Below are 22,031 nucleotides of genomic sequence, written 5' to 3'. Positions count from 1 at the left end.
TATAATGACGGCGACGATGGTTGGGGCAAAAATGGCTTGGGCCGGTAAAATGTGATGTGTCGCAGAAACTGATGTGATGCTATGTTCCGATGCTCTTCGATGCCACTGCTATTACTGCTGCTACTGCTGCTGCTGATACTGATACTGCTGCTGATGATGCTGATGATGTTTATACGTGTGTTCTTGGTATGGATTCCATCCAGCATCTGCGAATTTTAATATTTCGATTTTTTCCACTGATACAAGTAGAAAAACATGCAATGCACGGCCCACAGAATGGGCAATAAAGAGTCAGTCCGACCGCTTAGAAGCATCACTCTTGCACAAGCGAATCGAATCATTGCACACTATGCCGTAGACTCGGCAGAGCAAGCAAGCAAGCAAACGGGCGAACGAGCGAATGAGTAAGCGAGCGATGATTCTTCTTTTTTTTAATTATAAAAATTAAATGGTGTGTAATGAACGTGAATGAATGAATGGCGGTTTATGGCAATGTGAAATAACAATCAAGCAGACAAAAGATGAGAGGATCGTCGATGGAAAAATGAAATGTTATAAAAATGTTCAGTGCTGGTAGAGCGAGTGAGGGAGGGAGGATGAGAGAATGAGCATCATCAGTGGCATAGATGTAGGGAAAAAAATGAACATAGGGAAAAATCCGATTTGAACAGGCTTTGAATTGATGGCGAGAGAATTTGTAATATTTTTTCTCTGCAATTTGGTTTAGCTGGACGAAAAGGCGCGAGCGAACGATGATGACATTGTATGCCATTTTTGGAGCATCAATATTCTCCAGTCAGTCCATTCGCTCGCTGGCTGGCTCGCTCACTTGCCTCTTTTTTTTATCGGTTTCGATTTCATCTTTGTGTGCACGTTCAATATTGAAATAGCTTTTTGACTTTGGTCTTACCCATCTCTACGGTTCGCTCTTTATGTCGGATATTGTTCCCGTGGTCCGTTACCCTTCGCGCGCAAATATTTTTATTAAACCATTAGAGTGTAGTATCAATTTCTGCGTGAACAATGCAACGGCAGCGCGACGATGGTCGAATTGGGGACGCGCAATGGTGTGCAATTTTCTGTTTGGCGTTGATCGACAGCCGATTTGCGGCCGGTGATAGTTTCTCATTGATGTGCATCGAATGAGTGTGTGTGAATGTGTGTTGGTGGTGGTGGCGGCTCTCGATTGCAATAAAATTGAATAATTTATCTTATGAGTGGCCTACGATGGAACACACCACCGCCTACGAAATGAGTAATTGTTGAAAATTGCTTTCGGTCGGAAATATGTGTGGATGTGTGTGTGTGTGTGCGATAGCTCGCAAAAACTTACACACAAAACTTGCGAACAATACGTGAAATTGCAGTGAAAGAAGAATGCGCCTAGTGGCAACCATAAAAGCCGGAAACATGCTGATGTGTGTTGTGTGCACAAAGGGAATAGAAAGGGGAATAGCATGTATATAGATATCTATGCAATGTGAGACAATGGGCCATTGAAATTTGCCGATCATTTATTGGATTCGCACACATGAGATTTTCTTCACGAATTCCATTGAAATGTGACACGTGCAGATCTTGACAGAATTAATGTGAATCGAGAGAATCTGTCAAAACTCATATGAATCATTTGTAATCGATGAAATAACCCTCAAATACGAATATCAACGTCCTCTATTGCTCTCTTTATTTCTCTCCTTCATTCTCTCATCCACTCATTCATTCTGTCTGACTCTCTTTTTCTCACGCTCTTTCGCTTTCGCTCTTGACGTTCAATTTTCGAATGATAATTATTCGCAAAATGAAATCGGTGCGTTTTTCTTTCATTTCTTTCTCACACATTTTTCTGTCTTCAAGCCCCCCCCCCCCCTCTCTCTCTCTTTCGAAAATGGAAAAAAAATCGAGGTAATTTCATTCGATGTGACACGAATAAGATTGGTGTGTAAAAGTTTCGTAACTGAGATTGCGTTGCAAAGATGATGACTTCCATGATTATATGTAGCGAAAATTCATTGTGGAATAATTTGAAAGACGATGATGACGACGACTCGATTCAACTCGACTCGACTTTTAAACTGTAATTGACAATGTCTTGAAGAGAGATAGAAAAAAATTCAAAAATAAGGCATATGGTTCTGGCTATATGAAATCACTACCAGGCATTTTCTCGGCACAACAGATTGGCCGTGTCGTTTGCACCGACAATGTGTCGGTGGTGTATGGAGCCGTTCACCTCACCACCCGACTAAATATTCTAATTACATAGCGTAGGCAACAACAACAAGGGTCCGGTTCATGTTTAATTTACATTAAAGAAAAGTACGTGGAGAAAACACACACACACACACACAAGAGTAAGAAAAAAAATGAACATTTAAATTCAAATCATTTGATTTTTTTTTCCTCGGCTGCAAAAACGTATTATATGAATAATAATGTTAAACCGTGCGGCAGGAAATTTACTTTTTTTTCCTCTTTCTTCCCCAATCTTGTGTGGGGTGTGTTCGGCGAAGCGATATGAATATTACGTTCGAAAGAATGTCAGTGTTGTTTGGTCAGTAATTTTCACACCAATATGGTAAAATGTTTGTTGTTTTTCTTTTTCTCCATTCTTTCCTCCGATGAAATGTATTCCGGTTTGGTTGTTAAGAAAAAAACACTGAAAATCAAATAGACATTAGGCATGCATGTTCCGCATCATTGGCTCAAGCAAACACATCACAAATACAATGACATTGCTGCTGCTGCTGCGGCACACATTCCCAAATGAGTGTGAAACACATGAGCGCACAGAATGTCAATAATTGCATAGGGGAAGAGTGGGTGAGTGGGGAGAAAAATAGAAATACGTAATAATTCAATGAAATTATTAAAAGCGAATCGAATCCCGTTCAGCACAGCTGTTCATTATTATACGAGTTCGTTTCACAAATTTTCAGCTTTGGAAGATCTGTTTATTTATTTAAAGAAAACGAAGAGAGAACACCCAGGCTAAACATTTATTTTTTTTTTTTTTGCTCTTTGTTATTGTTGGTTGCTGTGAATGCTGTCAAACAATTTGTCGCCCGTTAGCATAAGTAATGTGATAATAGAAACATATGAGGCAAAGGATAGAGAGAGAGAGAAAGAGATTAGGCGCACGATACGGTGGTTACTGTATGCATAGTCAACAAAATGGATAGGCAAACACCGAGAATTAATAATAATAAGTCGTCGGATCTGCTTGAGATACTTTCCATGTGGGTGGCGTCGTGTAACGGTGATGAAAATGATACCGACGAAAAAAAAAGAAGAAAATCGCATCGAGCACATAATATTAAAACAGAGGGCCAGCAGCAGCCAAACACCGAAAACCAGAAGTCACATTGAAACAATAACAATTAACAAATAATTTTCATTTCTTATACGAACCAAATAAATCGAAAGAATGAGATAGAGTGAAATGGAGAGAAAGAGAGAGAGGTTGGGATAGGGAGAAAAAAATCCTAGCGAGAGATTTATTTATTTAGTTAGTTCCGGATTGTATTCGTTCCACTTGATGTGGATTGTGGGGTGGCTTGGCCCGGATTTGTATTTGCCGTCATCGTCGTCATCGTCGTTATTGTGTTGCCACTTTGTTTGCCCGGCTGCCTACGTGTGTGTGATTCATTTTATCGATGTTCCGTGATCACATTTTTCGTGGTTTGGAATGCCAAGAACTTGCTCCTATTAAACGGTGTGCGCATATTTATTTCATTTTATATGTTGATTTGTTGAAGACAACCGAAGAGAAATCAAGACGCCGACATGTATTTTGCATTGGATGCAATGTGTCTGTTTTGTGTTTATGCCGTCGTCGCCGCTGTGCGCGGTATGAAAATGGCCCTAATCGATTGTTATGTCAAAATGGAGAATGCGCGCGAGCACATTCACGGTTTCCATTCTGAAATGAGTCCCAATATGGTTTATTATCCGCCAAAGGAATCCCGTCCACTGACTGACTGAGCCCATAACATGGCTTGCACCAATCGGAATATATTCAAACATTCGTACACAACTCCATTTCCATCGAGTCGTTTACTCGCTCACAACGATAAAAATTCAAGATTACCGCATAAATAACTGCGATCCTTTTCTTCGGTAAACTCGATTTCGGCATTAAATTTTGTGTTCGGCAAAGAAAAAAAAGAAACAACCCAGCTGAAACTAAAGGCACCGAACAAAGGGGAAAAAAGAATTATTTTATGTTGTTCTACCGTTTGTTTTCATTGTGTTTTGCATATAACATCTGTTTTTAATGATTTGACGCTCTAAAATATTGAATCGGTCTCAATAAATTCGCACATATAACGCAATCAGAGCCATTTATTTCGAAACTGTTCGATGCCTATGCGGTTCGGCATCAACCAATTTCATCGACGCCATCGCCACCACCGTCACCCATCATTCGGTTTTTCTCCCACCAAAAGTAAACCTCTCGTTCCCGATCGGTCTGTCCCTCTCTCCTCCATCCAAACTCACACTCACGCTGTGCATGGTAATTATTTTTATTAGCGATAATGGGAACACGGTAACAGTTGGCATTAGTCGGGATTTGATATCATTTAATTCGATTAAATTGTATGTAACATGCAATTTAAAGTTTTGGATTGCATTAAATTACATGCAATTTAAATATCTTAACATTTGTTTTTGCCTGCCGGCCATTGAACCGATTATTATTCGAAATATTGTGTATAATTTTTCTCTCTCTCTCTCTCCCTCTCCATTATTTGTTTGCCATTCATTCATTTTCGGTTGGTTGGGAGTGTGTATGTTTGTGATTACTATTTATTCTGAATCTCATTTTTGATGCATTCAATTTGGCTGAAATGAAAATTCATTTTCGCTCACTTATGTTGCATTTGAGTATTTTTCAAACCCTTGCTTGGCTACAACTACTATCACCGCCGCCGCCGCCAATGCCGCTGCTGTTGTTGCTACTCTAACAAAGTCCTGAGCTTTGTACTATCTTTGGTAAGTGGGTCTGGTTGCTGGTTTGTTGCGAATATATGTGTGGCACACATTGCTCTCATTGTGCCTCGCTAATGACGCTGAAGTGAAATGAACGCGCTCACGCTCGCGCGCACACCAAATAAACGAAGGCAAACGCACTCTGGCGTAATTATTACAGAGCAAACATAAATTAAGAGCAACTAAGTAAATAAGTTACAGTGTGTAATAAACTAATAAAAATGTATTACTCGGTTGTTGCAGTTGATTATACGACGTTATTCAATTCGCATTCATTTAATTTAGTCGAGTTGAAAAGCAGCAGCAGCAGAAACAGCAAACCAAAATCCAGCGAACGAACGGAACGGATGAATGAGAGAAAGATCGGCACGGCAAAGACGACTTGATTTGCTGCTGCCTTTCAAATGTGCATTGTGTGGAGAACGGACGGGTGTGTGTGTGTGTGTGTGTGTGTGTGTGTGTGTGTGTGTGTGTGAATGTGAGATATTGCATTCAGCATTTGCAAATGGGACACACTGAAAACACTCTTTCTCCTCGAATTAAAGGATATATGCAAGCAGCTTGTCGTTGTCGCCGCCGGTGCTGCTGCTGCTGTTGCAACGACACAACGGTAACCGTTTATTTGGTGTGTATTGTGTGTATGGGGTTAGTGCGCGCGACAACGTCCTACGAGCGCATTTAAGCAATGTACATGTGTTTTTCTTCTCTATTTTTTGGCGAAAAGAAGCCTCAACCTCGAATTGCTTTTGCTCAAGACGGCAAAACAAGATTTATTTCCATTTGAAACTCTCTCTACTAATCAAGCCACAGAGCACATCGCTTTCCAATGTTTGTGCATAGTCGGCGTGTTTTAAAATGGTTTTATTTAATTATAATTCGCGCGATTATTCTTCTTCTTCACTTTGGCTTCGGGATATTCATTGCGCCAAGAAATGGGATTTTCTTTAAAAAATTATGCTGTGATTGTTCAATGACTGGACAGTTTTTCTTCCCTTTGGTTTTTCAGTTCACTCTCATTTTCACCGCTTTTGTTTGTAGCTTGCATCCAATTTTTTTTTCTCATTAAGACCTGGTAAAATCAACGCACTTTCTGTGTGTGTGTGTCCGTTTTTAATTATTTTCCAGCAAAAGTTTCCTGCATCAGCGGCAAAAAAGTTTTATCGCGTTGTTAAAGAAAAAAAAAATTGAATTGTTAATGCTGCTGTTGTCGTTGCTAGGTGTTTGTTTCATTAGTTACTTTTTTGCCTCTTGCTGTTTGTAATGCAATTCTGCATTTACGTGCATTTCGATTTGCAACTTTTCCGATTTTTGCCGTTGCTGTTGTGAAAGTATTAAGTTGTCAGGATGTGTGTGAAAGGGAAAATTGTGAAGTTTTGAGCAGACGCTTTGGTATGAGTCGGCAAGTGGAAAAAAAAACTGTAACAATCAAGTCGATTATCGACGGATTTAAAAGCGATCACAATGTGTGCGACAAACCCCACCATAATCGCGCGCAGCTCAATGCTATGATTTTCCGCCCGCACATGGTAATGTTCGTTCGTTTAGGGTATATTTGGTAGAAGATCTAATGAAATTAAATGAATGAAAAGCAACAAAAATACAACACCATAAAAACGAAGACAACAAACACTAAAAATAGTATATATGTGCGAGAGTTGAAGAAATAAAAAAATCACATGAATCAACGGAGTGACAGATCGAAACTGAAGCAACAAAAAAGCTTACACACACATTACGAGCGAAAGAAGCAAGAGAAAAAAGCGGCAGAGCAGAGAATAACATAACAAATAAAAAGTTGAGCGCGCGTAAATATATGAGCATTCATTTTGAAAAACACATGCAGAGAGCGCCAGAGAGAGAGAGAGAGAGAGAGAGAGAGAGAGAGTGAGAGAAGCGAAAGCGTATGAGAACGAATAGACCGAATGCAAAGTATGAAGCGAAGCATTTTCGCGCGCAACACATATTTGAAATTAATGTAAAACCATAAAATAAACAATAACTGACAGCAGCACTACAGTGTGGAAAACGTAAAAATAAACTCATGGCTTATACTTTGGTTCTTTCGCTTTTTTTGTCTATATATATTCTCTCTTCTGTCGCTCTCTTTTGCAGCTCTTTTAGCTCTTCTCTCATTTCAAAGAATATTTATATTTTTTTATGTTTTTTCTTCTTCTTCTCTCGCATTGCGTTGCTTTTTTTGCATTTTCCTCTTATGCGGCGCGCATTTTCACCCCGTTCACAGCAAACAACAACATCACCAAGCATACACACACATTGAATGCTTTTTTTTCTCGTTGTTGTTTTGGTGTCAGAGGAGAGCAGGAGGCTCATCGAAAAGAATATATACCACACGCAACGAATAAACGAACGAGTAAAACACAAAATATGAAGAAGCGAAAGCGAAAAAAAAAATTTATATAAAAAAGTGGCGTGTTGTGCAAAAGAAAAACTCATAATTTTACGGAAAACCATACAAATGCCGCAAACTTAACCTACCATACTATTAAAGTGAATGAGGACAATAATGCCGCCCCGTTGCAATTGAAAGAGAGTGGAATTCCAAGCGACAACCAAACCATCATCCCCCCCCCCCCTCTCCACCACCCGTTCCGTTTGCACAAACTGATAAACAACGATATGGCATCGGTAAAATATACCCGTTTTTCTATTCATTTTCATATGAAAATTGCTTGTTCAGATCGTCTATAGAACAAGGTGTTTAAGTACATCATGAGCTTTACCATTGCGGCTACCGACACAGCCCGTTATTTTTGTTGCCGTTGTCGCATTTGCTCATACCGACAATTCCAGAAGATATGGGCCATACACACACACATACACATTCACTTTTCTTTGTCCTGATCTTTCGGTTGCACACAAATTAGCTGCGAAACAAGTGCAAAGTTGAGTCTTAATCGATGTGCGCGTTGTACGCTCTCTTGCCACGGCAACGTGTACGAATATTATATGAAGCCATTTATCTGCGAAATATGCATCTATGATACACACCGCCAAAATGTATGCTTCACTTCATTTTGTAACTGTTTCGTGTGTGTTTTTATTACTGTCACAGAGCTTCTTCTCATGAATATTTCTTTTTTGCTTGTTGTTGGTGGTGCTGCTATTGTTTGCTACTCAGTCTGGATGCGTATTTGTTGCTCCGTTTCTTCTTTTGTTGTGTCATATTGCTCTCTCCCTCCTCTCTCTCTCTCTCTCTCTCTCTCTCTCTCTCTCTCTCTCTCTCTGTGTGTGTGTGTGTGTGTGTATGAGCTTCTTGTTCGAATCGCACACAATTCACAGCGATGTTTTCCGCCTGAAATTATGAGGTTCGTGAGTTTTCAATTCATATTGCTGTCAACATCGGCATAACGAACAACCCCTACCTCAACTCCAATATAATACAAAACATTTTATTTCAACAGCGAAGTTCGCTGAGCGAACTTCCAAAATCACTTCATATCACATTTTTTTCATAGAACGATTCACGCTGTAAAATAGTATGATTTCATTCGTTCTCTCTCTCTCTCTCTCCGTTTTTTATGCGCGAAATACACACATAGATCTATGGCATTTTCTTAATTTCTCATCATTTTCACCTATTTTCGCATATATATTTCTTTCCACGTTTCCATCAAAATGCGATTTTCGTAGATCGTTCCCAACTAAATAGGCGAAGTGAAATGTATTCCATATACTTTGTTTGCCATTACTCTTCTCTGCCTCCAGACTTACACAGACAGTTCCTTGGATCTTGGCGTTGACTGCTCGGTAAACCAGTTAAAAGTTGGAAGTTTTCCATATTATTCCATCTCATGTCATAAACTCAAAAACAAAAATAAAATAATATTATATTCACTTTAGCTTCATACGTATATTTACAGTTACACATTTTCGCACAGCATACACACACACACACACCATCACGCCATTGCTGCTGCTGTTGTTGCTTATGTCGCTGTTCCTGTTTCTGCTTTTGCCTCCTTTGGCTTGCACCATGGCTGCAATGCTTCAGTTAGCTCATGTACAATCCCGAATATCAACTTTTCGACAGGGTCACACTGCAAAACATTTAGCTCGATTCTCCCGGAATTTTCAAATTCATTTTTCAGGGCAAATTTTGAGCTTTTGAAATTTCAGTGCACGTTTTCGGTCGCAACGTTAGTTTGTTTCAAAATTCCAAAAAAAGAAAATTCGGAACTGAATCAAGCGAATATTTCAACTCAATCTCTGTTGCTTTTTATCAGTCTTTCCACTGATTTCAATTGATTTTTGTTCAAAGCAAAATGCAGAGCATTGAAATTATTACCTCGAAGACTTTTTATGAAAATTCCACTCAAATTTGGTATTGTGTAGTTGTCAAGATGAACTGGGTACTTGAAGTATGTTCAAAAAAAGAATACACTAGGATATAAATAGAACTGATGGTCATATTTTCTTGTCAAAATATTTTCGAAGATGATTTTCGCCAAAAAAAAAAATAATAAAATGATTTTTTTTTATGTCAGAAAATCGTTTTTCGATCAATTTTGCCATAGCTACGTAGAGTGACCTTTTGACAAACCACCATCAACACAGTCAATGGATCTGTTTTTAGAATTCCAAACTTGCTGAACCGTCGTCTTTTTCATACATTTCTGTTTTCAGTTGCTATTTTTGTGTAGGCTCCCGTTGAGTGACAAAATAATTTCCATCCTTTTGCTCCAATCAACCAATCAGAAGTCAATCAAACGATATCGAACATGCATACGTATTACGTTTTTAGCCGTGATGCAAATGACAATCACTCACATGCTCAACTTGTTACTCAAAAATAACGTGGCTTTTGCTCATCTTCTTCATAGCTTAAATCGTCTCTACCTCCATTAAAACTCCGATGGTATATGCAATTAGCTAAGCATAAACTTTCAACCATTTTCATCGTTACCATCATTGTGGTGTACGATGTATGTTTGGTACCCGGTGTGACCGTATCCCAGTAAGAGTGTATCGCTGTTATGATCATCATCTTGTCATAAACGTTTTCATTTCTGTTGTTGTCGTTTTTTTGTTTGGCGAAAAACTTTATAATGGAATGCGTTTGCTTTGCTCTCTTTGTCTCTCACTTGCCTCATCCGTAAGTGCTTTGTGTGTTTGCGTGCGCGCTCGCGCTCACACAATACCTTAGCTACACACTAATGTGTTTTTATGTCGGAAATTTTCATGAACAGAGAAATAAATCAGAGAACGAGCACGGAAAAGATGGGCAAAAAGCAAGAAGAAGAAGAAGGAAAAGAAGAGAACACCCTCATGGTGAGAGATAGAGAGAAAGAGAGAATGAAAAAGTTCGTCACAGCAGAGTGAAAATGACTTGGAATGTGCTTGAGTGTATGTGTATGTATTGTTGGATCGTTTGTGTTTTCGGGTGGGCTGGGGAGTGTGTGTTAGAGAGAGAGAGAGAGATAGCGCAAGAGCCAGAGAGCGTGCACCTTAGCACCGTAAGCGATGCACATACTCTGTTTAGTTGCATTCATTTCATTCTGTTCATGTGATTTCTTTTCCATTTTGAAGGGCTTTTCGAAACGGAGAACGTAACAAAGTTGAGTTAATTCAATATTTCGAAGCGAAAGAGAAATGAGATGAGAACAGAATATAAAAATCAGACTCTTCATATTATTCTACAATGCAGAAAATTGAATAAAACACATTTGACATTTATCGGTTGAACATCGAACAGAAAGGTAGAAAGAGTGAGTTTGTTGCTCTGGGTCTCCGGTAACATTGATGATGCAACTGACAACAATACCCACACACACGAATAAACTTTTCGCTTTTCTTCTCTTCAGCTGGCATTTTTTTCTCTCTCGCATTTTTTTATTTCGTTTTTTGTTCAAAAGAAAAAAGTCGATGGGTTTGCCATCACATCATCGATGCAATTACATATATACATTTCAGCCATAATTTCGATCAAACATGTTCAATAGTAGATTCGTTGTTCAATGCAAACACACTGCGTTTCGAGAATGAACCATGGGAAAAAACACACACACACACACGCTTATTTAACATTGTTTATTTGCATACAAGTGGAAATTTGGTTGAAATCATAACAACGGAAAAATGTTCCATACCGTTTTCTCTCTCTCTCTCTCTCTCTCTCTCTCTCTCTCTCTCTCTCTTCTCTTTCAATACACGGCAATACTTTCAATTTTGTTGTTGCTGTGTTCTTTTATTTTAAAAGACTTTGGGGAAAATTCGAAGTAAAATGGTTATGATAATAAAAGACATTGTTGACATCATATTTACATGAAAGGGCACAATCTGTCAGGATTCCGATGCAAAATGGAAACGAATGGGAAAAAGGTCAGCCATTTCTTGAAATCGCGTGTTTTTTTTCACGTACCGACTTAACATTCGAACAATTAAAGCCTGCAATGCAAAGGAATTGGTTGAAGAGAGAAAAAATTCGACGACTCATGAAGTTTTCCATCGTCGAAAATAATATTATTAGAAAATAAAAGAAGAAGAAGAAAACATGATGAAGCGACGTGTTGAGACGATTTCATTTTCAACATTTCTCTCATAGATCATTTTGGCAAACTTTTTTGAATGATCGATTTGTATAGAATGATTTTTGGATGTCTGTCAAAGTTCCCATTGCCATGGGAATTGACGTGTTTCTTTTTCTACCCCCTTATACGTCGCTATATATATATGCAACTAATAGACACTGTGTTGCTTTTTTGTCGACATTTTTTTGAATTTCAATTGAATCCCATTAGGATGTGAAATGGAAAATCTCCGGAAAACAGGTCGAAAAATTACCGAAGGCGTTTTATGATTTATATTTAGTTGTGTCGAAAAATATGAAATATACTCAGGAAGTGCGGTGGAACAGCAGAAAAAAATAAATAAATTTATTGATGATTTTGAGTTACAATTTCCTCGAGACTACCGCTCTCCCTCCCTTCCTTTCACTTTCTCTCTTGAACGAACAAGCGAAAATTCCACATAAGCGAAAATAATGCCATTCGTTATATTAATATTTATTTCAAATTTGAGTCATAAAATCGCGTTCATTTTTCCCTCCCCGCAACCGACACAATGAGAGAAAGTGAGTTTTTTACCAGGCATTTCGTTTTAATTGTCAATAAAACTGTAAATTTGCGCATATGTTCATTATATTTATGGGCTACGAAAATGTGAAGGGAAAATTAATTAATGCATTGCCACGGCATTTCTGGTTCTGGTTTAATATAATTCAAGCTCGAATTCAGTTCGCCTTCTCTCTCTCGCTCTTTTGCTTTCTCATTTAAATAAAATTCGAACTTAATTAATGGCAATTTTCAATGAGCAGGTTCCTTAAATCAGCGCTAAAATAATTCAAATGAAACCGAAGCAAACCAAATGTGTGTGTTAAATTTATAGAATATGGTAACGAAAGCGAAAAAAAACAGAGGACGAGTGAGGTGTGTGTGTGAGTAGGTGTGCTCAAAGAAGAGGAAGAAGGATGGTTTAACGGGATGAGGTGGTTAAAACGGTGGATAATGCTAGGACATTTAAAGGCAAACATTAAAAATGCTTGTAGTGTATCGTCAACATGGCACGAAACACGTCATTTTTACTCGGCTTTGATAGAACCGGCAGCGCCCAAGCAAACGACTCCGAAAATGCCAAGAACCAACGGGAAAATGCTGTTGTGTACGCAGAAATAGAGAGCCGAGTGAAAGAGTAATAAAAAGCGAGAAGAAAAAGAAGCAAAAAAAGAAATATACGCACGCCAAAAATGTTGTTAGAACAAAGAGAAATTTTTTTTACACACAACAGCCGTTCACCATGTATAAAAAGCGCACAACAAATTTGTCAAGAGAACGCAGAAACATATGTATTTAATTTTATCTTAAAAATTACAGTGTACAATTTAGTGGGTTTTTCACTTTGTGAGCGCTCGTTCAGTTGTGCTCGTTTACTCGTTTTCCATCTTACTCGCGCACATCGTCGGTATGTGTATGTTTGTGAGTTTGTTCCCGTTTTTTTTCCGTTTGCGTTTGTTTATCGCGTTTGTAAAATTTGTGTGTGTGTGTGATTATTTCGAATAAATAATATTTTGTTCGCATTTTTATTAATGATTTTACTCGTGTTATGTATGTCTTATGATTGTGACGATGCATGTGATGTATGCTGCTGCTGCTGCTGCTGCTGCTACTACTACTGCTCCTTTGGCAGTGGCAGTGGAAATGGTTATATGGCGAATGGTGTTTTTGCACATTTAACACACACACACACACACTAGAGCAGGCGGTGCGAACATGGCAGCCCCTCGTCTAAGCTTCAAACACATCACATTCATCATGTTTTTCAAATGCAAAAGGTAGCCTTGTAGTTCAACCATTGCTTATTATGTGATTTAAGAAATGAACAGCATTCAAAATTATACTGTTTAGCTTGCTCATATTTGCTCGTTTGGCTCATTTGCTCGTTCACCCGCTCATTCGCACGTGAGCGCCCGCACGCGCACTGCACAAATAAACGAAAGAGAGCACCGAAAACTTTCACCAAAAGCAAATGAGTAAAAATGAATGCCACCAACAATAACGGCGGGAACAGCAGCAGCAGCACCTCAACGGGTACAAGAAGTTGGAGAGAGAGAAAAAAAACCACCCAAACGAAAAATTTAATAGAAATATATGCATATAGGTATTTGTTATAATGCAAATGATTTGCCAGCACAGCCAAACATAAAAGCAAAGTTCGCGCTCGTTTTCTGGGCATTCTCTTGCTCTTGCTCTCTCTCTCTCTCTCTTTCTCTCTCTCTCTCTCTCTCTCTCTCTCTCTCTCTCTCTCTATGCTGTTCGTTGCTTTGCCGCGTGCAATCTTTTCGACACATGACTGTTGAACTCGCTCTGTGTGTGTATGTGTATTTTCGAAATATTGGTTATTTATATTCATGGTTTTGCGATGGGGTTCTTGTTAATATCATAGAACGCGCAATACACACGATTCCTCTAAACTACAAAACGATAAACAAATAAATGTAAATATGTGTGACACGCTTCCACCCACCACCCGTTTGTTTCCACTTCCTCTCGCATAATCCGCTTCTCGATGCTTGTTTCATTCTCCAGGACGCCTGCTACTCGTTTGCTCTTTACTCGACTCAAAGGCAACGGCATGAAGCACCTTTGAGTTCCACACACTCTCGACCACACCAACGACACTTCGAACCAACTGCAACGCAACCATTTGCTTGAAAAATCGCAATTTTAACATTTTCACTCAATATGTGTTTGTGTGTATGCATATGGTGAGCGATATGTGTGTATGGCCCTTTGATAAAATTGCTCTAACGGTTCTTTTCGCTTTAGACTTTAGAGACACATTACATGCGGCAGGTTATTTATGTTAAACACACATGCATATGCTAATATCATAAACTAGAAGTCAAAGACGAAGGAAATGGAATGGAATGGAATACATTGTTATTTTCATTTCATAATTCGTTCATAAAATTTATTTCTTTATTTTCATATTACCCGCGTAGTTTTTTTTTTCTTTTTCATTCTTTGTCCCTAAAATGGCACTAAATTCATTGAGCTCGATTCAGCTGTGTGTTTGGCAATGGCAATGATGGCAGCGGCAGCGATAGCTATTGGTTGTTTCTTAATATTCTGCCACCGATCATGTCGTTAACATACGCAACGACCGATAATTGCGCAAATAGAAATCACAAAACGTGAATATATACATATGACGACGACGATTACGACGACGATGGATGGCGAACAGTTTGCATTTACACCTATTCCACCCTAGCCGCGGAGGTAGAGCGCGCGCGAAAAAAAAAACATATGAACTAATAATAATATCATGAAAAAAGCTTGTTATAATGTTCATGTTTGGAAATTGCCATCGAAACCTACTGCCACATGGGCATGCACGAGCACACACATTGTGTATTGTCCTACATTCGAATAGAATAATGATTTTCAGCTAGGTTGCCTTTTGTTCATCACACTCAAACCGTATATGAAGTTTGTCAATTGGAGTACATTTGGTTTCGGAATTGTTACCACTGAGTGAGTGATTGAGAGCAATGCATGAAAGTGATGCGGGCACGCGAACAACTAAAGACAGAGTGCGCGAATCATTACAAGTGTCACGTCCTTTTAAACTAAAAATAATATCAAGTAGACGATGTAATTATGAATCACACGAACCCTCAAGTTGAGAGCTTCAACACAACTTTCGCCGAAATCTATATACAGATTTCACGCATTTTGATGTGAAAGCAATTTTCGAGTTTTCGCAATTAATGCGATAAAATTAAATGAATCCGATTAAAAAAAGAAATCACGTTTCACATACCGACAAAGGTTTTATGTTCGCTGAAATTCTCTGGGGAGAGACAAAGCCACCGTCACCGTCGGTTATCGCACTGGATGGAGAAATCAGGAGCCTAAGAGAGCGAGAAAGAAGAGAGATCGAGCGCATGGAAAGAAAAAAAAGTGGCAACTCACTTGAAATTCGGACACAGAGCTGTTAATCTATTGTGATTATACCACAAATTAGTTTCTTTGATGTGAAAAAGTGGATTTTCCTTTGAATTGCGAAACAAGCGCATAATTTTCTTCCCGGACGACTGAATGGCTGAAGTACGGCAATACACTCGGCGGTTTTTTTTGATAATTATTTTGGAGCGCATTTGCGATGCAAAGAACAGTGCACCAGCAGCAGCAGCAGCAGCAGCAGCAACAGCAACAGCAACAGCAACAGCAACAACAACAGCAACAACAACAGCAACTGAAAAAAAATCAAAGAGAAGAAGAAAAAAGAAATAATCCCAGGGAGCTTAAATTTTTTTTTTCAAACCGACAAAAATGCCAGCATAACAAAATGCTTTTGAGTATTTTGTCACGCGATTTTGCTTGCAGGAATGAACGAATTTGAATAACGATTTCGTTTATGGTGATGCCACCGCCGCCGTCGTTGCTGCAGCCGTTTCACTTTATTCTCTTTCTCTCTCTATTTTTCTGTGTCCCAGTGTTTAGTATTTCGCCTAATTGCAGGCCACGCTAAAAGTCGTTCTTTGTGTGTATGTATTGCAAAGGCATCATTTGCAATGGGAATCTATTGCCCCCGAAAACTTATCTGTTTGAATAGATCGCAGGCAGGCGGAATAAGTTTGCAGGCTTTAATAGCAAACTATGGCATGTATACTTGGCCTTTGCCTCCAATCGCTATTTCAATTCCCCATTTCCATCATCATGTAAAAAGAGGAAGAAGACGACGCCGAAACAAAAAAAAAAGAAGCTCTGCCGCTTTCATTCTCTTTAATATTGACGCACGGCATTATGACTCTCTCGCTCTCTCTTTTCCTCTTCTCCTTCGCTCTCTTTTTCTCTGTTCTTTGCTTTGACTGACGAAAACAACATTTACAGATTTCACAAAACTCCAAACGATAAAGTGCTTCACTTGAGACAAAAACGGTTTCAAGCAATTGTTCCGTTTGCATATCTTGGCATACTTGAGTTTAAAATACAAAATTAAGCATAATTACGGTATTGTATTTCATCCGGCTTCAGTTGTTTATGCCATGTGTGTGTGTGTGTGTGTGGATGTAAGTTGGAGTTCGAGTTCGCTTGGGAAACGACACACACATACACACCAGATAGGGGACATACATTGCAAAATCATTTGTGAACAAAAGAGACCGTGTCAAGTGCTAATGTCATTTTACGCGGTGCCCTCTGCAGCCAAGAGCATGTCACAATTCATTTTCTTTTCGTGTGTTAAACGAAAATCTTTGTTTTCATCATGTGTTGTGTGCTTCCCGAAGCAGAATTTCTTTTGGGGTGGAGAGGGATGACGGCCATAAACGCAAAAGCAATGTGCCTAAAGTCAATGTGTGCCGTTGGCTGACCTGACTTTAGCAGATCATAATACCGTGATATGATCTCAAAAAGTTCCAATTAGTTCTCTTCTTTCTTGCTATATTTGTCGTTATTACATTCCATTCCATTTTTTTCTGTGAAACACTCACAAAACGCTCACGCATAAAATATCTCTATATCGAAAGCGTTTTTAACGGAAAAGTCTCACAAAGCGTAATTTATCATTTAAATGTATTTAATTCAATATTTTGTCGCTTGGCGCATCGATTAGTCTTTTTTTCGGCTTTTTGGCAAAGTGACCTGGAAGCTCTACAACTTTATGCGTTACAAACGAAATCAAGACATCGAAAAACGAACACAAACACACACGCACACATTTGTTCCACAATGTTCTGCACTGTGTCACTGTCTTTCGATGATGCCACTTTCTCATTTTTTGTGTGTCGTCGTTGTGCGAAAGCACTCAGTAAAATGCCTTAACTCGGAGAGGCTTCAGAAAAATGGGAAAAGTTGTGAGTTGTGAGTTGTGTGTGTCGCTTTGTTTCACTTATGGCAATGGCTTCTTTGGCGCCGATCCTCTCTCTCTCTCTCTCTCTCTCTCTCGCTCACTTTCGCTCTTTCTCTCTTACTGCCTCTCTCCGTCTCTCCACATCATTTCCGTTAAATTGAAAACTCAATCATATTCTGTTTCATTTTGTCATGCAATGTGCTTGCTCACTTGCTCGTTTGCTCGCAGTCATAATGGCAAAGAAAAGAATGATAAAAAATTACATCTATATTGCATTTGAATCATAGCAATTCATTACATACAGTCATTCATTCATTCATTCTTTTCGTTTGGTTTATGTTCACATTTTTTTCTATGCCCATTTTCATGGTTGTGGTACTGCTGTCGCTGACTGTCTTTTCTTGTTCTTCTTCTTCTTCTTCTTCTTCGGTGCGCTTTTATTCTTTTATTATTTATTCAATATGTATTGTTGTGAAGCCGCATCAATATTAGTTGCTGTGAATAAAAATCATTTCAATCATAAACTTTATGATTTTTGCATATTGCCATAATGTTCTTTTTCCGTCCGTTCGTTCGTCCGTTCATTTATTCGTTTCGCTTGATGTCTCCGTTTTTTTGTTGGTGGGCTGTCATCCATTTGGATCGGCATTCAAAATCGAATCCACAGTTATTTTTCATTTTCTTCTTCCTTCGTTTTTTGACCATATCGAATCCACAAATTAAAAACAAATCGTCTAAGTTAATCAAATTAAAGAAAAGTTCTTCAGAGAAAAAAATGCCCATAAAAAGAACGACTGGGGGAGGAAGAAAAAATTAATTGAATTTTTCGGCATTTTCTTTTACACGACACACGAACACACGGCAGAAGGCAGAAAGCAGAAACCAAATCATACTCAAACATATATACACATACACACTGTCCCCCGAAAATCACTGATACACTTTTGTTTGGTTGCTGTTCATCTTTTGTTCTCGCCACTCGGCGTTCACGACTGTGCTCCATACATAAATAAACATGTATGTAAATTGTGCCATAAAGATCGTCCCGATAAACAACAACGGAAAATAAAGCAGAAAAGAAACGGAAATGGAACGAAAGAGAGAGAGAGAGATAGAGAGAGAGAGCATGCGAGCGAGCGACCGAAAACGAAAGAAAGAGAAAGAAAGAAAGTACAAAAAAAAACTTAATGGAAAAAGTACGTGAATGTATGAGTTGTGTGTGTGTGCAAAAATGGTCGAATAAAAAAAACAACAACGACAACAACAAGCAAAATCAAATGAAAAGTCCAAACAACAACCATAAATGTCTGACAAGGATTGAGTGTGTGGCGGTAGTAACAAACAAACGGCAAACCAATGAAAGAAAGAACAAATGACCGGAGAAGCAAAACAACAACAAAATCCCATGCTAAAGTGACCGAATAACAAATGAGAAATTTCGTTTTTTTTCCGCTACGTATGGAGATTCTCGGGCCGAAAAGAGTGTACAAGAGTACATACATTTATGGTTTCTTTTTTTTAACGTTTTCGTGCACCGCGAATTCCGCATTTTTGCACAAATGTTCACATTAGCGATGACATTTAATTTTTGCCATTTATTTTTCTAAACGCAAAATTAAATTACCTCTGCACGACGCCAACAAGGCAAAACACGGAGAAAAAAATTTCTTCCTATGATCTCATTTGATGCGTATGCGTGTGTGTACGATAAATTGAGAACAAGAGAGAGAGAGAGAGAGAGAGAGAGAGAGAGAGAGAGAGAGAGAGAGAGAGAGAGAGAGAACAGAGTGCGAGAAAAAAAATCGCTCCGAAAAAAATTGGCGAATCCGTTAGGTGGAGAATTAATTATTGACCTATTTCTCCATTTGAAATATTATTCCTACGAATGCGGTCCATCGAATTTTCAATTAGATTTTCAATTATTCGTTTAAAATTGAATGTATATGGATGCATCGGCATACATATATATCCCTCGAAATGACGATTGACTGCTTACGCACTTTATGGTCGCCCAGCAGCGGTAGCAGCAGTAGCATATCGAATTCGAAATGCTCGACGAACCAATCGAACGAATGCAATTGTTTGAGAATTAATTAACATTGCATATGTTACCGCTATCAATACATAAATAAACACCTTTTTAATTAATGTACCAATGAGGTAGAATGGGATACAGATGCAGCGAAACGAATGAGTGAGAGAGAGAGACACACAACAGCGAACTCACACAGAAAAATCCGTAATAATAATAATAATAGCCGTACTCAACGAATAAAATGGGAAATAAAATAAAATCGCTGACATTTATTTAGTTTAATCGGAGATTATTGCTTGAAAATCGGTTTTATTTATCATTTTACATTCGTCCCAGGTATATAGTATGTACATAATTTTCGATTCAATAAATTTGCTTTATTCATTTTATGGAATGAGTTTGGGGTGCTGCACCCGATCACCTGCCTCTCTCTCTCTCTCTCTCTCTCTCTCTGTGTGTGTGTGTGTTGTCTGGCCTACCCTTCCAATACTCACTCCAACTTCGCCATCGATCACACACCGATTTATCAACAACATAAATGCAAACAAATTGGTGCGTGTGGCTAAACTGACTATTGTACGAAAAACACAGAAAAAAGAACCGTTTTTTTTCGAGAGGCCATCGTGAATTCGTGTGAATGAGGTAAAACTGCTGGAGTGCAATGTTTTACATTGTATTTAGGGATTTAATAAGAGAATCGAATATATGTGGAATTCAGTGTCGTTCGTCCATCGACTGGTTCTCTCTCTCTCTCTCTCTCTCTCTCTCTATCTCTCGCTTTCGCTCGCGTTCTGCATTTCAAATGGAAAGCGAAAGTTTTCCATTGCAAATCAACCGCACGAAATGGCGTGAATACGGCACACACACGGCAAACACACATTAGAACAATGAACCGAAATGGTGAGCGAAAGACCATAATCACTGGTGTATGTGTCCAGCCATTTGGAAATGAATAAGTGGAAATGCATTCCGTTTCGGGTGGCTCAATTTTGTTTGGCATTGTGTGTGCGTGTGTGTATGTGTGTGTATTATGGGAATTATGTGTTTTATGGCAATTCCAAAGAAATCCGATATCGGTTTCGCGAGTGCTATTCAATGCATATAAGAGCGCCCAAACAACAGATAGTGGCTTCGGATGAATCTTTTTGATATGCAGAATGATTCAATCGATATTTTATTTACATCAAAATATCATTACTTTGTATCTTGTGTGGAGCAAAGAAATGGCGAGTAACGAGTAATTTTTTTTTGCAACTCTTTGACATTCAACTCCATGCGGAACTGCTCTTCCAAACATCAGTTTCGTTTCGCTTCGTATTTTTTCATAATATGAATCATATCCATACTTGCTCGTCTTATTTTGTTAACGGACCTTTTCGACGGATTCAAAATTCAATAGAACAAATATGCGCGCTTATTCAAAATACATTATGGGACATGCAAATATGATGGCTGTGGGTCTGCGCGAGAGGGTGGAAGACGGTAGGTGGTTGATGGTGGTGGTGGTGGTGGTGGCGGCTCGTTTTTTTAAGCATCAAACATTTGTGATGAATAATATATATACGATTTACATGCCCCAATAATCCAAATACATGGCTTATTTATGATAATATTAAGTAATATTTAAGAGCTCCGACTCGCACAGAGAAGCTGAACTCCAGTCACTGACAGTAGCAGCGATGATATCTGAGCATCTTGTAAAAGCATCATAGCACCTTGTGCCTTGCTAGTGCAACTAATTCGGCAACCATGCCTCTGCCTCTCTTTCCCATTCACTCACTTTCTTTACTCCATCCAAGTCGTCTTGTTCATTGCTTTTCTGTCTGTCGCTGTCGCCGTGCGTTGGCAAACCTAATCTCATTCACTCTGTGTTTATGTTTATTATAACTCGATGTTCGCCGATTGATATTGATATAACATGCATGTGCCATTGATTTGCTTTTACTTCGAATTGCCGTTCGATGTGTCTTTTTTAGCACTACATGAAATGTAGAGCTACTAATCTGCCCTTTTTTTTCTAAATACTTTTTGAGTGATGAAACAAATTATGGTGATTTTGAATTTTATGCTCATATTTTTTATTAAATTTAAAACAGGTGCACTGACGACAAATAAGTGCATAATATCTCAAAGCGCCAATCAAATTTTTATTATCAAATGTTGTTTAAAAATTACATTAATTTTTCGTATAATATTTTCTGTGTCTTGAACAGAATTAAAGTGATTTTAGATTCTATGCTCATATTATTTATTTAATTTAAACCAAAGGCAGTATATTTCAAAAAAGAAATAAAACCAAGATCTTGTAATTCAGTTTGCAAATAATTATATTACTTCAAAGTTACTTTGATGAAATACATTTCATGTAGTGCGCCAAAAAATAGTTTGTTGTGAAACAACAAAATAGATTAAGTAACTGAAAACTCAAGAACGCTGAGCGGAGCAAAGCGAAGTTCTGCGGTCTTGTTTTCTCTTCTACTTATCCCCATTTCCAATCCCATTGATTTGTGTTTTTTTCCGGTTCAGGCGCCCCTTTTTAGCTTTCTTCTTTTCTCGCTCTCCCTCTCTATTTCGATAATAAATATGATTTATCGCATCATCGAATATTCACTGCGTTGGCTGCTTGTTT

At 38.5% G+C, this 22,031-nt stretch overlaps 1 protein-coding gene across 1 annotated transcript in view; it reads left to right on the top strand.

Moving 5' to 3' along the window:
• LOC129574585 (neural cell adhesion molecule 1-like) overlaps positions 1 to 22,031 on the top strand; it is an 84,458-nt gene that overhangs the window by 49,874 nt on the left and 12,553 nt on the right. The window lies entirely within an intron of this gene.

The sequence above is a fragment of the Sitodiplosis mosellana genome, unplaced genomic scaffold (assembly GCF_009176505.1).
Source record: "Sitodiplosis mosellana isolate CC-2019 unplaced genomic scaffold, AAFC_SMos_1.0 Smas_scaffold_6165, whole genome shotgun sequence".
Classification (NCBI taxonomy): domain Eukaryota; kingdom Metazoa; phylum Arthropoda; class Insecta; order Diptera; family Cecidomyiidae; genus Sitodiplosis; species Sitodiplosis mosellana.
Note: the sequence above shows the minus strand (reverse complement) of the source record. Positions and strands in the feature narration are given on the sequence as shown.